This window comes from Mustelus asterias, chromosome 10, assembly GCF_964213995.1.
Source record: "Mustelus asterias chromosome 10, sMusAst1.hap1.1, whole genome shotgun sequence".
Taxonomy (NCBI): Eukaryota; Metazoa; Chordata; class Chondrichthyes; order Carcharhiniformes; family Triakidae; genus Mustelus; species Mustelus asterias.
Genome location: NC_135810.1, coordinates 19816953 through 19833308, shown reverse-complemented (window position 1 = coordinate 19833308; position 16356 = coordinate 19816953).

Genomic DNA, 16356 nt, shown 5'->3' with positions numbered 1-16356 from the left:
TTGTGCGCTGGCACATGTTCCGCGAGACAGGGCATCCGGAGGCTCATTGAGTTTCTCGGGCCGGTATAAGATATCATAATTGTAGGTGGAGAGCTCAATCCTCCACCTCAGTATCTTATCATTCTTAATCTTGCCCCTCTGCGCGTTGTTGAACATAAAAGCCACCGAACGTTGGTCAGTGAGCAAAGTGAACCGTCGGCCAGCTAAGTAGTGGCGCCAGTGTCGCACCGCTTCGACGATGGCCTGAGCCTCCTTCTCGACAGAGGAGTGTCGAATTTCCGAGCCTTGGAGGGTTCGTGAGAAGAAGGCCACGGGTCTGCCCGCCTGGTTAAGGGTGGCGGTCAGGGTGAAGTCAGACACATCACTCTTCACCTGGAAGGGAATTGACTCATCCACAGCATGCATCGTGGCCTTCGCGATGTCCGCTTTGATGCGGTCGAAGGCCAAGCGGGCCTCTCCCGACAGGGGAAAAAGGGTGGATTTGATAAGCGGACGGGCCTTATCCGCGTAATTAGGGACCCACTGGGCGTAGTATGAGAAGAAGCCCAGGCATCTCCTCAGTGCTTTAAGATTGGTGGGAAGGGGAAGTTCCATGAGGGGGCGCTTTCGGTCAGGATCGAGGCCGAAGACCCCGTTCTCCACTACATACCCCAGGATGGCGAGGCGGTGAGTGCGGAAGACACACTTCTCCTTATTGTAGGTCAGATTTAGGAGAGCGGCCGTGTGAAGGAATTTATTGAGGTTTGCATCGTGGTCCTGCTAATCATGGCCGCAGATGGTGACGTTACCCAGGTACGGGAAGGTGGCCCGCAGCCCGTTCTGGTCCACCATTCGGTCCATCTCATGCTGGAAGACCGAGACCCCATTGGTGATGCCCAAGGGAACCCAATGGAAGTGGTAGAGGCGGCCATCCGCCTCGAAAGCAGTATATTTGCGGTCCTCTGGGCGGATGGGGAGCTGGTGGTAAGCCGATTTGAGGTCAATCGTGGAGAACACCCGGTATTGCGCAATCCGATTGACCATGTCGGATATGCACGGAATGGGATACGCATCCAGCTGCGTGTACCGATTGATGGTCTGACTGTAATCGGTGACCATACGGTGTTTCTCCCCAGTTTTGACCACCACCACTTGCGCTCTCCAAGGGCTGGTGCCAGCCTCAATGGTCCCTTCCTTCAGGAGCTGCTGGACCTCGGACCTAATGAAGGTCCTGTCCCCCGCACTGTATCGTCTGCTCTTGGTGGCAATAGGTTTACACCCGGGGGTGAGGTGTTCGAATAGTGAGGGAGGGGTGACTTGAAGGGTCGAAAGGCTGCAAGTGGTGCGCGGTGGGCAGTCTAGGAACTGTGGGTTGCAGACGGAGACCGGGGGAAGAGGCCCGTTGTACTGCAATGTGACACTCCTAAGATGGGTCAGGAAATCGAGCCCTAGGAGTACAGGAGCGCAGAGGTGTGGCAGCACCAGGAGCTTGAAATTTTCGTACTCGGTCCCCCGAACCTTAAGGGTCACCACACAGTACCCGAGGACATCCACCGAGCGGGACTTTGAGGCCAAGGAAATGGTTTGTTTGACTGGCCGCACCGAAAGGGCATAGCGGCGCACTGTATCAGGGTGAATGAAACTCTCCGTCCTCCCACAGTCAAACAAACAATTTCCCACATGGCCATTTACCTGGATGTCTATCATGGACCTGGCGAGTTGATGCGGACGGGATTGGTCCAGCTGGATCGCTGTCACCATGGATCCTGGAGAATGATCGACCGGCGTCCAAAATGGCAGCTGCCTTGTCTCACACGCGGCCGATGGCGTCCAAAATGGTGGCTGCCTTAACTCAAACACGGCCGATGGCGTCCAAGATGGCGGCTCCCTTGACTCACACGCGGCCGATGGCGTCCAAAATTGCAGCTCCCTCGGGTCGCACGCTGCACTGTTTGGCTTCAAAGACGACTTTGCCCTGCAGACTTTAGCGTAGTAGCCTTTCTTTCCGCACCCAGAGCAGAACACCTCCCTTGACAGGCAGCGTCATCGGGGGTGCTTCCCCAGGACGCAAAAATAGCACTTCGGACCTGCAACAGCCGCAGCAGTCGAGTCGTTGGTGGGGCACGGTGTGGCGTAAGTCTGTGGCCCTCCTAGATAGTGGGGTGGTAGCGGCCGTGGTGCCCACGATGTAACCGCGTGGTCGGATGCGTACGCCTCGAGGTTACGGGAGGCCACCTCTAAGGATTCAGCGAGTGTCACAGTTTTTGGTAGGTCCAGCCCACCTTGCTCTAGCAGTCGCTGCCGAATGTAGTTGGACGCGATGCCCGTAACGTAGGCATCGTGGATTAAGTCCTCCGTGTACTGCGCGGCGGATACAGCCTTACAATTACAGGCCCTGCCGAGACCCGTAGTTCGCGGAGAAACTGTGCGCTCGATTCTGCCAGCCGCTGTCTTCGAGTAGCCAGAAGGTGCCTGGCGTAGACTTCATTTGTCCGTTTACTGTACTGGCTCTTTAGGAGCTCTAGCGCGTCCCTGTACGTCTCAGCATCACGGATGGTGGCATAAACCACGTCGCTTACCCGGGCGTGGAGCGGACTGGATGGCAGCGGAGGCTTTGAGGAAGGCTTCAAAGCATTTCAGCCAGTGGTCGAAGCTGTTGGCAGCTCCCACAGCTTGTGGATCCAGGTTTAATTTTCGGGCTTTAGAATTTGCTCCATTCTGGGTTTTTTTCTTTGCGATTAAAATTGATGCACCATCAATTACAAGGACTCCAGCGAGTGAGTGAAAATAACAGGCTTTTAATTGCAAAGAACTGGAACACACCCTTGTAGCTAACCTGGCCCAGACTGAGGCAGGGGGGAGGAACCTCGTTCAGGTGGAAAGGGAGGAGTCTCAGGTGGAAAGGGAGGAGTCTCGGGTCAGGTGCAGCAGAGGTGTGTCCAGGCATACAACATGTAATTACAGTGGGTCACCACAGCGGGTAAGTGAATGTGTGAGGGTGCACTTGTGAGACTGCGTGCATGTAAGCCTGTGTAGGTGTGTATGCGAGGCATTGTGTGTGAGAGTATACTTTGGTCCTAACATTTTTTTGTATTCATTCATGGGTTATGGACATCACTGGCTGGTCAGCATTTATTGCCCATCCCTAGTTGCCCTTGACCTGAGTGGCTTGCTCGGCCATTTCATAGAGCAGTTGAGAGTCAACCACTGGAGTCACATGTAGACCAGGTAAGGTAAGGAGGGCAGATTTATTTCCCTAAAGGACATTAGTGGACCAGGTGGGTTTTTCTGACAATCAACAATGGTTTCACAGTCATCATTAGATTCTTAATTCCAGATATTTTTTATATTGAATTCAAATTCCACCATCTGCCAAGGTGGGATTCAATTCCAGGTCCCCAGAACATTAGCTGAGTTTCTGGATTGATAGTCTAGCGATAATGCCATTTGGCCATCGGCTCCCTTGAAGAAGGACATACTTGCCCTAGAGTGAGTTCAGCAGAGATTCACTTCATTGATTACGTGATGAAGGGTTGTCCTTTGATCAGGATTGGGTCGAGCAGCAGGCACTGAAATATATTTTCCCTGGCTGGGGAATCTAGAAGTCGGGGTTGCAGTCTCAGAATAAGTGATCGACCTTTTAGGATTGTGATGAGAAGAAATTTCTTTAGCACTGCTGAAAAACAGACATGGGGAGGAATTTTCCCATCCTGCCCTGCCACAGGAATTGTCGCCAATGGGACAGAGAATTCGGTGGGACTATTTACATGTCCGTTGACCTTGAGTGGGAATTTCCGGTCTTGCGGCGCGTGGAGCCAGAAAGTCCAGCCCATGCTGTCGCATGTTGCATTCACCTGGACAGATGCAAGAATGCCAAATTTCAAAGGGAACAACAATTTATACTGCATGAGGAAAGGGGTGCTGACTGGTTAGCAAGATTGGTTGGTTGAGATGTTGCCATGATTGGTTGAAATGTTGTTCATACATACGCACAAATGCACACTCTAGGTGACTTGGTTAAGGGGAATAACGTATAATACACTCGGGAGTTCTTGTTCCCCATGCTTTATTCAAAAAAAGCTGTAATGCTTGAAGATATTTGTTTTGTCTGCACAGGACAGAATATATGTAGTTTTTAACAGGTATAAATTAGTCACATTCTAGCTGACAATCTTAAATTGGTTGTGAGTGTGCTATTCAGCACATATTTGGATTTTTCAGCAAATACTGCTCATTCCTGGAATCGCATCTAACGTTAGATATTATGGGTGGAATATTCCCGCCCTAGTCCCACAAATGGCATACCTCCATTGACAGCAGTGGAACCAGAAGACCCTGCCACTGGCCAATGGCAGGCCACCTCCCACCGCCAAGTAACATGCCACTGAGGGTGGGGGAGGAGCTTAAAATGCAACCATATTTTGTTTCAAGTTTTGGAAACACAGATGCATTATGCAGGGTCAGTTCTCTGACTATTACAAAGAGTGAAGGGATATGCTGTTTGATTATCAACCATTTATTGGGATGTTCGGCCTACATACCTGGCATCACACTGGCATTGAAATTCATATACCACATCACTCATTCGTGTGGGAGGAAGAATGTCTTTTTGGCTTGATGGCAAAACACGACATGTGTGGCCACTGCAATGGAGTTGCGTGAAAAGGTTAATTTCACTTGTTGCCCGGATTTCTAAAACATTTTATCCTTCCAGGTAATTTTCAGTAGACTGGGCACTTTTTAGTTCTGATGGTGGCAGCCTTAGGGCCATCAGGAGTATGTGCGATACACAGTGATCAATGATGTGATTATAAATTGAGGAGTCATTATCTTGGAGTTTCCTGAAAAGGACATTTTGTCAAAGCTTTTCATCTTGCACTCATGCAGTTTGTTTGCATGCCTTAATGTGCTCCACCCTGTGCTAAAATTCACCTTTGAAATGGACCCAAATGGATTCCCTTTCCTTGACGTACTAGTTGAGAAATGTGCCAGGATGTTCCCTATCACGGTCGGCAACAGATCCACCTTCACTGGCCAAAACATGCATTGGGGTTCTTATAGTTCCACATGCTCTAAGATTAACCTGATTGGCAACTTTGTAAATAGGACCCATGGTATTTGCTTACCATGCAATCTTGATGCTGAAATAGGGCACATCAAAGGCATCCTTTGGGATAATGGCTACCCTGATCAGATCTTTTTGCACTGTATATCATGCAAACTCAAAAACAGAACTAAAGCCATCACTTTTGGGCTTCAAAAGGGCCAAGTGTACCTCAAATTACCCTGGAAAGGCAAGGTATCTCAAAAATTTCTGCAACAGGAGATGCCAGCTCTTTCACACTGCTACTATTCAGTGGCAAAATAAGTGGTATTTGTCACTAACAGGATGCTGCGCAAGCCTATCACACAAATGAGTAATGTGACATGTGAATATTAGTGCCAATGTGATGCCAGGCATGTAGGCCATACATCCCAAAGACTGGTGGATGGTATCAAGCAGCATGTCCCAGCCATTGTTTGCAAAGGACAGGGTAGAGATTGTACCAAACCAGCCCGTGCTTACAAAACTCAAAACATGCTGTCCAACATTAGGTGTCATCCTGCAGTTGGACAATAAAGAACAAAGAAAATTACAGCACAGGAACAGGCCATTCGGCCCTCCAAGACTGCACCGACCATGCTGCCTGTCATTTGCTATATAATCCTCAGTGTGCTCCAAATTACATTGACAACCAATTTAAGATCGTGAGTCAGGCTCGCATTGTCATGCATCTGCTTGTACTGCAAACTACATATATTAATACACAAGGCCTTATTCTTTGCAGGTAGAAAGAACGTGCATGCAGGGTAGTGCACACCTCAGGCCAATGCCTTGACCAATCACAGTTAAGCTGCCAGGTTTAAATTTTCAAACAATGCTTGGCAGTTAACTGTCAGCCACCATTAACTGGTACATTTTCCTTCGCAATGCCTCTACCAATCAGTATCGGCACTCTCTTCTCATACAGTATAAAGTTGTTGTTTCCCTGACATTAATATTGGGGCGGCACGGTGGCACAGTGCTCAGCACTGCTGCCTCACAGCACCAGGGACCTGGGTTCAATCCCGGCCTCGGGTCACTGTGTATGTGGAATTTGCACATTCTCCCCATGTATGCGTGGATTTCCTCCCACAGTCCAAAGATGTAAGGGTTAGGCATTAGCCATGCTAAATTGACCCTTGTGTCAGGGGATTAACAGAGTAAATATATGGATTTACGGGGATAGGGCCTGGGTGGGATTGTGGTTGGTGCAGACTCAATGGGCCGAATGGCCTCCTTCTGCACTGTAGGGATTCTATGATTCTTGCAAATGTCCTGAAGAGTGCAAGACAAAAAAGCTTTGACAAAATGTCTTATTTTCAGCAATAGTCAAGTTTTGTACTTCCAAACGACTATTTGTAGCCATTATACTGCAGGATCGCTTTGATGCATCCTTATTTCAATGTTAAGCTTGCACAGTGACCAAATGACTCAGATCAAATTTATCAATTTGTCAACAAGACCATTCTTGTAGCATGGAATGCTGTGGGAGTCCCAATATGGACCTTGACCAGTGAGGGTCGGCTTTTGGTAGTCAGTAATAGAAAACCCACTGGTGGATTTCTCAACTAACATGTTGAGGAAATAGAACTCATTACACTGCTTCATTCCAAAGGTGAATTTGAGTGCAGGATGCAGCATATTACAGTGTGTAAGAAAATTCTTCCTTAAAGCTGCAGATTCAAATAAACCAAACAATTCATGTACATATCAGATATACACAAGAGGTCAGATGTTAGAGGTCATTCCATTGAAAATACACTTCTCATGGAAATGTTAGCAACAGCTGACCCTAGGATAGAACTGATGGTCACAAGATCTATTTGCATTGTGTCAATCAAGCTGAAATTAACTCTATTCTCAGCTAACCTGACACAAACTAGTGTCCAATAAAAATGCAGAGTCCTTGAAAGTGTGCCGAGCTGATATGGGATGTGTATATTGTGGATACCCAATGGCTGCTCCAGTTTTCACATGCAACGTGAAAGTCTGGTGGCGTTGTGAGGCGTTTGGGCCAACCTAGACATACATATTTGCAGTCTGAACAAAGGGACTGGAATAGTGTTCCCAAACACATTTTCAATGCAATGACTCATAGTCTCCTATCTACCCATTGCCTATTTCTGATACGTAGATGACGCATTTGTTACAGTTGAATCTGCGGCTGCATTTGAGAATTTTCTTGCATTCCACCTGTCCTCAAATTCACCTTTTTAAATGGAGAAACCCCTTGACCCTTCCTTGACCCTTTTTCTGAGCTGTTTTCGGTGTTCCTTTAAGGATTCCTGATTAGATTTCTCAATTGCTGGTACGACTAGGCGGAACACGCACAACTGACAGCTCCGTTCATTGGTAGCTGAATTTCACATCCAGTGACACATCCAATACAGGTCCCTAATTTGCAGATATAAATTTCTTCATGTCTGATTCAAGAAGGTGACTAAAGGTCACTGAAACAAGCATGGTCTCTTCCGAGTGTGATTCTGATACGCCAGACGACAGCACAATATTTGGAAGCCCAATGCCAATGGTAAAGTGAGAAAAAGGGGTGGCTGTAAGCTGAATTTGTTACTGTCAAAGTTTGGGATTTTTATTTGATACAGAATCCTTTTTCCGGTTGATCATACGGACCTCTCGATATGAACGGAATTATCTCGCGTTGGCTCGGGACAGGATTAGGATTTTCAATCTTTTAAATCATTTTGGATCTTGAGAGCATTCCCACGTTAATCAGACGATATCAGGCAATATATTTTGCATCCGGTCACTGAAATTCATTAAAGCTAATTATGAACTGGTTGACTTTGGTGGGAGGAAAAAGGAGACTGCTCACCCTTGGCAATTAAGAAACAAAATTGTATAAAAGAATATATGGATCTGGGAATAATGAAGCAAGCATCACTACAGGTAATATTGCATGCTTATAAGGTCATAAAAAGTGCAACCAAACGCCTAGGTTTAGTGTCACAAGTAGGCTTACATTAACACTGCAATGAAATTATTAAACTAGAGAGTGTGCAGAAAAGATGCTACCGGGTCTTGATGATTTGAGTTATAAGGAGAGGCTGGATAGACTGAGACTCTTTTCACTGGAGTGTGGGAGACTTAGGAGTGATCTTATAGGGATCTATAAAATAATGAGGGGCATTGATTAGTTAGATAGTCAACATCTTTTCCCAAAGATAGGGGAGCCTAAAATTGGAGGGCATTGGTTTAAGGTGAGAGGGGAGAAATACAAAAGGGTCCAGAGGGGCAATTTTTTTCACACAGAGGGTTGTGAGTGTCTGGAACGAACTGTCAGAGGCAGTAGTAGAGGCAGGTACAGTTCTGTCTTTTAAAAAGCATTTACACAGTTACATGGGAAAGATGGGTATAGAGAGATATGGGGCAAACACGGGCAATTGGGGCTAGTTTAGTGGTTAAAAAAAAAAGGGCAGCATGGAGAAGTTGGGCTGAAGAGCCTGATTCCATGGTGTAAACCTTTATGACTCTGTGACTCTAATGAAGTTACTGTGAAAATCCTGTTGTGGGAAAATTACCACCGGAGTCAGACTGGAGGTTCAATAATACAGCTTTATTTCGGACACGAAGCTTCGAGGGAGAAAGCACTGGTACTCCACAGCTTTGGCAGCTACCTTCTCAACAATACAATAGGAGTTGAGCATTTTTATACTTTTCATACAATAGGTAGTCCGGACATTAGCCATTTAACACATTGTTATAGTCGAGTAGGCAGATCATGATGATCGATAGTTAACACATCGTTACAATCAGATAGGTACAGGCATGGGCATTTAACATCGCATTGTTTCATAGAATGGATACATTTCCTCTATCAATGACTAGTTTTGGTCTATACATACAGTGATTGGTTTTGCTGCATTTACGTATTTTGTCCTCATCTATGGCTAATCTCTTTATCAGACCTTATTGTCCTGGGTCTGTCCTTATCTTTAAAGTGCCTCAAGCTCTTACTAGCTTCCTGCAGTATTTGTTCCCTGCATGTTTAACTTTAAATAACTGTCTGTGCTGCATGTTTTAATTTTAAGTAGCTGTCTGTGCTAAAAGTCAGTGCCTGCTTAATGTCACTTTCCAGGTAACCATTTTATGTGCCAGGCAACCATTTTGTGTGTCAGGTACCCATCTTTGTGATTTTCCCACTACAATCCCCTAGTTGCCACACACCAGCACCTGTTCAGGCATACTGATGGAGAATTTAGACTGTGGGAAGAAACCGGAGCACCTGGAGGAAACCCACACAGACACGGGGAGAATGTACAAACTCCATTCCGTCAGTCACCCAAGCCGGGAATCAAACCTAGGTCCTTAGAGCTGTGAAACAGCAGTGCTAAGCTCTGTGCCACTGTGCCGGAGTTAATCTTCGGAGATATAAAATAGAACAGAAGAACAGGCAGATATTATTTGAGTGGAAAAAGGCTCATGTGGAGTATAAATATCAGCCTCGATCAGCTGGGCTGAAGGGTTCTGTCGTTTCTCTGCAATTCTGTTTTCCATGACAGTATTCCAGTAACAAAATTACTGTCATCCCCATACATTTGCAGCATATTACAGTACTTTACAATTTGCATACTTTAAAATAGTCTGAAAGACATATTAGCCACTTCAAATATTCTTTCTGCATGCATTCCAATGGTACAATGTGTCTGGCAGTGCTTTCCTCTTTAAAGCATTACATGAATACATATACAAAGAACTGACATGTGATGAAACCTCTCTTCAATCTGTAATCTCTGCTGGCCAGCAGTGAGCCTGCGGATTTTCCTATCCTTCTCAAGGAAGATCAGGAACGAATGGCGTCTCGCCAATTCATGTTCACATTTTGGGACAGCGCTGCTTTCGTTGATTTGAAAGCTTCCTTCTTGGATTACAATAAGTAGCCTTATTCAGCGGAAGTACATGTGGCTCTGAGACAATTCTGGAGCCCTTGAGGAAAGGAACCATATTGTAGAACTGAGGCCACATTTACTCTTGCGGCTGTTGTGTTTTTGAGAAGCAGATGTGTCCCTCTGTTATCTTACTTCCGCCACTGTGACCAAGCGAATATATTGGTATGCGGATGACTGATTGATGCCAGAGTAATCAGCAGGCAGCACCTGGCGGTACCTTGGCATGAAACCATTGCCCATTTTTGCACAAATGGAGAAGACTTGCTGACTTGGATTTTTAAATCTTCTGATGATGGCAGCACACTATTTGCTGGGCCAAATCATATCCTTCCTGATTTGTTGCCACTTTGAAAGCAGCAGATCGTTGCTGAGGTAGATTGATTCTTGTCTTTATTTCCTGAATGCCCACCTGTGCTGCAATATTCAGTGAGACATTGATTAATGTTGCCTCTGCTATGGCTATTATGTGGGTCAATCTGTGCATGGCTCTGCCCTTTCCGTATAGCCATTAACATCAGCTACATGCCTCGCTTAATAATAATGCAAGCTTTATATGCAAGGAAAATATGCTTTATATTAGAAACGGTAAACGCCTTTCCTTCCATCTTCAATTGCAGATGTGTAGTTCTTTTTTAAAATCTGCATTGGAAAACAGCTGTAAGCTCAGAGGTCACATGAGTGCTGCAGGGTTTTGTGTGATTCCACCCATTACTATTCACACTAGTGCAAGGTATTTCAGGATGTGTTTGACTCTGTGCTTTAAACAGGAAGCCACACCTGCTAAGAATACAAATCAGAAAGTCTGGCATGCACCATGCATGGTTTTCTAACTCAAGTCAGCAAGTCATGCAGAACGCATACTGGAATTTGCAAAATGCATTCTTGATGGACAAATCTTTTCCTGGGCACACATAATCAGAAAATTGTCTTTTAATTTCACTTTAAACAATGTCACCCAATATTGCTATATAAAATGATAATCAGCGCCCCAACTTTTTATTTGCTACTTTTCTTTTTAATGCAATCTCTATCTGGGGCAGTATTGCTGCCTCACAGTGCCAGGGATCTGGGTTCAATTCCCGGCTTGGGTCACTTTCTGTGTGGAATCTGCACATTCTCCCCATGTCTACGTGGGTTTCCTCCTGGTGCTCCAGTTTACTCTGAAAAACGTGCTGGTGACGTGCACTGGTCATGTTAAATTCACCCTCAGTGTACCCGACCAGGCGCCGGAGTGTGGCGACAAGGGGATTTTCACAGTAACTCCATTGCAGTGTTGATGTAAGCCTGCTTGCGATACTAATAAATAAACTTTAATAAGTATCCATTATGAATTGGATGTCAATGCAGTTATATAATTAGCATGTTAAAAATATATAGCTGATGTTTATCTTGCTCTCAACTGCAAAAACAATTTTAAAGCAGTGTCAAAGTTTTACAGTTAGGGACCACTAGATTCCATGGTTTTAAACAAACAATATAAATTGTATGATACAAAGTCAGAAAATTAAAACAATGTACAATATTTATCTCACACTTGAACATTCAAAATTAACATGAAGTAAATGTGAATTAACAAACAGTGGTCAAATACACCACACTGCACATTAAATGGGAAATGCCACCAAGACACATCCGATTGAGTTCTCAGCAACCCGATGTCAGTGTGAGTCACAAAATCTCGTTAAATTTCTATCTCCGTCATAAGGGATTTCAACTCCTCACTTCCAAAGACCCAGGCGGGAATTTTCCTGTCCCGCCCGCCATGGGAATCATAGTGGGCAGGGGGGCAGACCATGCAATGGTCCATTGACACCAGACAGGATTTTCTGGTTCTGGGGTGAGGCCGGCTAGAAAATCCTGACCCTAGCCTCTGAATTTTATTGAAACCGACGCAGACTGCCTTAATGATTGTTTACCACCCAATGGTTCAATCTCTTCTGCTGAGGCTGCATTCCATCAGATTCTCAAAGTTGCACTCCTGCCTCTAATTACTGCCACAATTCCACTTCTTTCACAATCATCTAACTTCACTAAGCTGGCACTGCCCCTGGATTTCACCAAACTCTAGTCACCCAGCTGCACCAAGCAATAAATAGCTCCAAAATAATGATAGAAACATAGAAACTAAAAGCAGGAGTAGGCCATTCAGCCCTTCGAGCCTGCTCCGCCATTCATTTTGATCAAGGTTGATCATTGAATTCAATATCCTGATTCCCCGCTTCCCCCCGTATCCCTTGATCCCTTTAGCTCCAAGAGCTACATCTAATTTCTTGAAATCAGACAATGTTTTGGCCTCAACTACATTCTATCGTAGCACATTCCACAGATTCACCACTGTCTGGATGAAGGCATTTCTCCTCACCTCAGTTATAAAAGTTTTACCCCTTATCCTTAAATTATGAACCCGAGTTCTGGACTGCCCCACCACTGGGAACATTCTTTCTGAATCTACTCTGTCAGAATTTTATAAGTTTCTATGAGATCCCCTCTCACTCTTCTAAACCTCAGTGAATATAATCCTAACCAACTTAGTCTCTCCTCATATGTCAGACCTGCCATCCCAGGAATCAGGCTGGTAAACCTTTGCTGTATTCCCTCTATAGCAAGGACATCCTTCCTCAGATAAGGATAGCAAAATTGCATACAATACTCCAGGTGTGGCTTCAACAACTCCCTATACAATTGCAGCAAAACATCCCTATTACCATACTCAAATCCCCTCGCTATGAAGGCTAACATACCATTTTCCTTCTTTACAGCCTGCTGTACCTACACGCTTACTTTCAGTGACCGATGCACAAGGACTCCAAGGTTGTGTAGTATCCACCCCTTTCAATTTAAAACCATTCAATAATAATCTGTCTTCCTGTTTCAGAAGGGACAGGGAGGGAAGCAAAAGAGGTGGGGGAGTGGCACTGTTGATCAGAGGTGGTGTCACGGCTGCAGAAAAGATGGACACCATGGAGGGATTGTCTGCGGAGTCTCTGTGGGTGGAGGTTACGAACAGGAAGGGGTCAATAACTTTACTGGGTGTTTTCTATAGGCCGCCCAATAGTAACAGGGATGTCGAGGAGCAGATAGGGAAACAGATCCTGGAAAGGTGTAATAATGACAGAGTTGTCGTGATAGGAGATTTTAATTTCCCAAATATTGATTGGAATCTCCCTGGAGTAAGGGATATAGATGGGGAGGAGTTTGTTAGGTGTGTTCAGGAGGGTTTCTTGGCACAGTATGTAGATAAGCCTACAAGAGGAGAGGCTGTACTTGATTTGGTATTGGGAAATGAACCTGGTCAGGTGTCAGATCTCTCAGTGGGAGAGCATTTTGGAGATAGTGATCATAATTCTATCTCCTTTACAATAGCATTGGAGAGAGATAGGATCAGACAAGTTAGAAAAGTGTTTAATTGGAGTAAGGGGAATTATGAGGTTATCAGGCAGGAAATTGGAGGCTTAAATTGGAAAGAGGTTTTCTCAGGAAAATGTACGGAAGAAATGTGGCAAATTTTCAGGGAATATTTGTCTGGAGTTCTGCATAGCAACGTTCCAATGAGACAGGGAAGTTATGGTAGGTTACAGGAACCGTGGTATACAAAGGCTGTAATGGATCTAGTCAAGAAGAAAAGAAAAGCTTACAAAAGGTTCAAGGAGCTAGGTAATGTTAGAGATCTAGAAGAGTATACAGCTAAGAGGAAGGATCTTAAGAAGGAAATTAGGAGAGCCAGAAGGGGTCATGAGAAGGCCTTGGCAGGCAGGATTAAGGAAAACCCCAAGGCATTCTCCAAGTATGTGAAGAGCAAGAGGATAAGGCGTGAAAGAATAGGACCTATCAAGTGTGACGGTGGGAAAGTTTGTATGGAACCGGAAGAAATAGCAGAGGTACTTAATGAATATGTTACTTCAGTATTCACTATGGAAAAGGATCTTGGTGGTTGTAGTGCAGACTTGCAGCGGACTGAAAAGCTTGAGCATGTAGATATTAAGAAAGAGGATGTGTTGGAGCTTTTGAAAAGCATCAAGTTAGATAAGTCGCTGGGACTGGATGAGATGTACCCCAGGCTACTGTGGGAGGCGAGCGAGGAGATTGCTGAGCCTCTGGCGATGATCTTTGCATCATCAATGGAGACAGGAGAGGTTCCGGAGGATTGGAGGATTGCGGATGTTGTTCCTTTATTCAAGAAAGGGAGTAGAGATAGCCTTGGAAATTATAGACCAGTGAGTCTAACCTCAGGGGTTGGTAAGTTGATGGAGAAGATCCTGAGAGGCAGGATTTATGAACATTTTGAGTGGTATAATATGATTAGGAATAGTCAGCATGGCTTTGTCAAAGGCAGATCACGCCTTATGAGCCTGGTTGAATTTTTTGAGGATGTGACTAAACACATTGATGAAGGAAGAGCAGTAGATGTAGTATATATGGACTTCAGCAAGGCATTTGATAAGGTGCCCCATGCAAGGCTTATTGAGAAAGTGAGGGGGCATGGGATCCAAGGGGACATTGCTTTGTGGACCCAGAACTGGCTTGCCCACAGAAGGCAAAGAGTGGTTATAGATGGGTCATATTCTGAATGGAGGTCGGTCACCAGTGGAGTGCCCCAGGGATCTGTTTTGGGACCCTTACTCTTTGTGATTTTTATAAATGACCTGGATGAGGAAGTGGAGGGATGGGTTGGTAAGTTTGCTGATGACACAGAGGTTGGAGGTGTTGTGGATAGTGTGGAGGGATGTCAGAAGTTGCAGCGAGACATTGATAGGATACAAGACTGGACGGAGAAGTGGCAGATGGAGTTTAACCCAGATAAGTGTGAGGTGGTTCATTTTGGCAGGTCAAATAGGATGGCGGAATATAATATTAATGATAGGACTCTTGGCTGTGTGGAAGATCAGAAGGATCTTGGGGTCTGAGTTCATAGGACGCTCAAAGCAGCTGTGCAGGTTGAGGCTGTGGTTAAGAAGGCATATGGTGTACTGGCCTTCAACAGTCGGGGAATTGAGTTTAGGAGTCGTGAGATAATGTTGCAGCTGTATAAGACCCTGGTCAGATCCTACTTGGAGTACTGTGCCCAGTTCTGGTCGCCTCATTACAGGAAGGATGTGGAAGCCATAGAAAGGGTGCAGAGGAGATTTACAAGGATGTTGCCTGGGTTGGGGGGCATGCCTTATGAGGATAGGTTGAGTGAGCTCGGCCTTTTCTCCTTGGAGAGACAAAGGATGAGGGGGTGACCTGATAGAGGTGTATAAGATGTTGAGAGGTATTGATCGAGTGGACAGTCAGAGGCTTTTTCCTAGGGCTGAAATGGTTGCCACAAGAGGACACAGGTTTAAGGTGCTGGGGAGTAGGTACAGAGGAGATGTCAGGGGTAAGTTTTTCACTCAGAGGGTAGTGGGTGCGTGGAATGGGATACCAGCAACGGTGGTGGAGGCGGATTCGATAGGGTCTTTTAAGAGACTTTTAGATAAGTACATGGAACTTAGTAAGATGGAGGATTATAGGTAAGCCTAGCAATCGCTAAGGTAGGGACATGTTCAGCACAAGTTTGTGGGCTGAAGGGCCTGTATTGTGCTGTAGTTTTTCTATGTTGCTTCTATGTTGTTTCCTATTATTGCTACATTTATCCATGTTATATTGCATCTACCATGCGCATGCCTGCATACTCAGCCTGTCTAAATCATGCTAAGCATCTCTGCATCCTCCTCACAGCTCACCCTCCCACCCAACTTTGTATCAACTGCAAATTTAGAGATAAGACATTCAGTTTCATGTTCCAAATCATTAATATATGATGTAAACAGTTGGGGTCCTAGCACAAACCCCTGCGGAACCCCACTAATCACCGACTGCCAATCAGAAAAATAGAATCATCAAGCATGATTTCCCTTTTGTAAATCCATGCGGACTTTGTCTGATTATACCACTGCCTTCCAAATGCCGAGTTATGAAATCCTTGATAATAGACTTTAGCAACTTCCCCAGTGCTGACGTTAGTGTAACTAGTCTCTAGTTCCCTGTTTTCTCTCTACCTTTTTGAATAGCGGGCTTAAATTAGCGACCCACCAATCAATAGGAACTATTCCAGAGTCCAAATAATTTTGGAAAATAACCACCAATGGGTCTACTATTTCCAGGGCCACTTCCTTAAGTACTCTGGGATGAAGATTATCAGGACCTAGAGATTTATCCACCTTCAATCCTATCAATTTCCCCAAAACCATTTCTCTACTAATACTGATTTCCTTCCGCTCCTCACTAAAACATGTTTCTCTCAGCACTTCTGGTACATTATTCATGTCTTCCTTTGTGAAGACTAAAGCAAAGTACAAATTTAATTCCTCAGCGATTTCTTTATTCCTTGTTATGAATTCTCTCATTTCTGACTGTAAGAGGCCT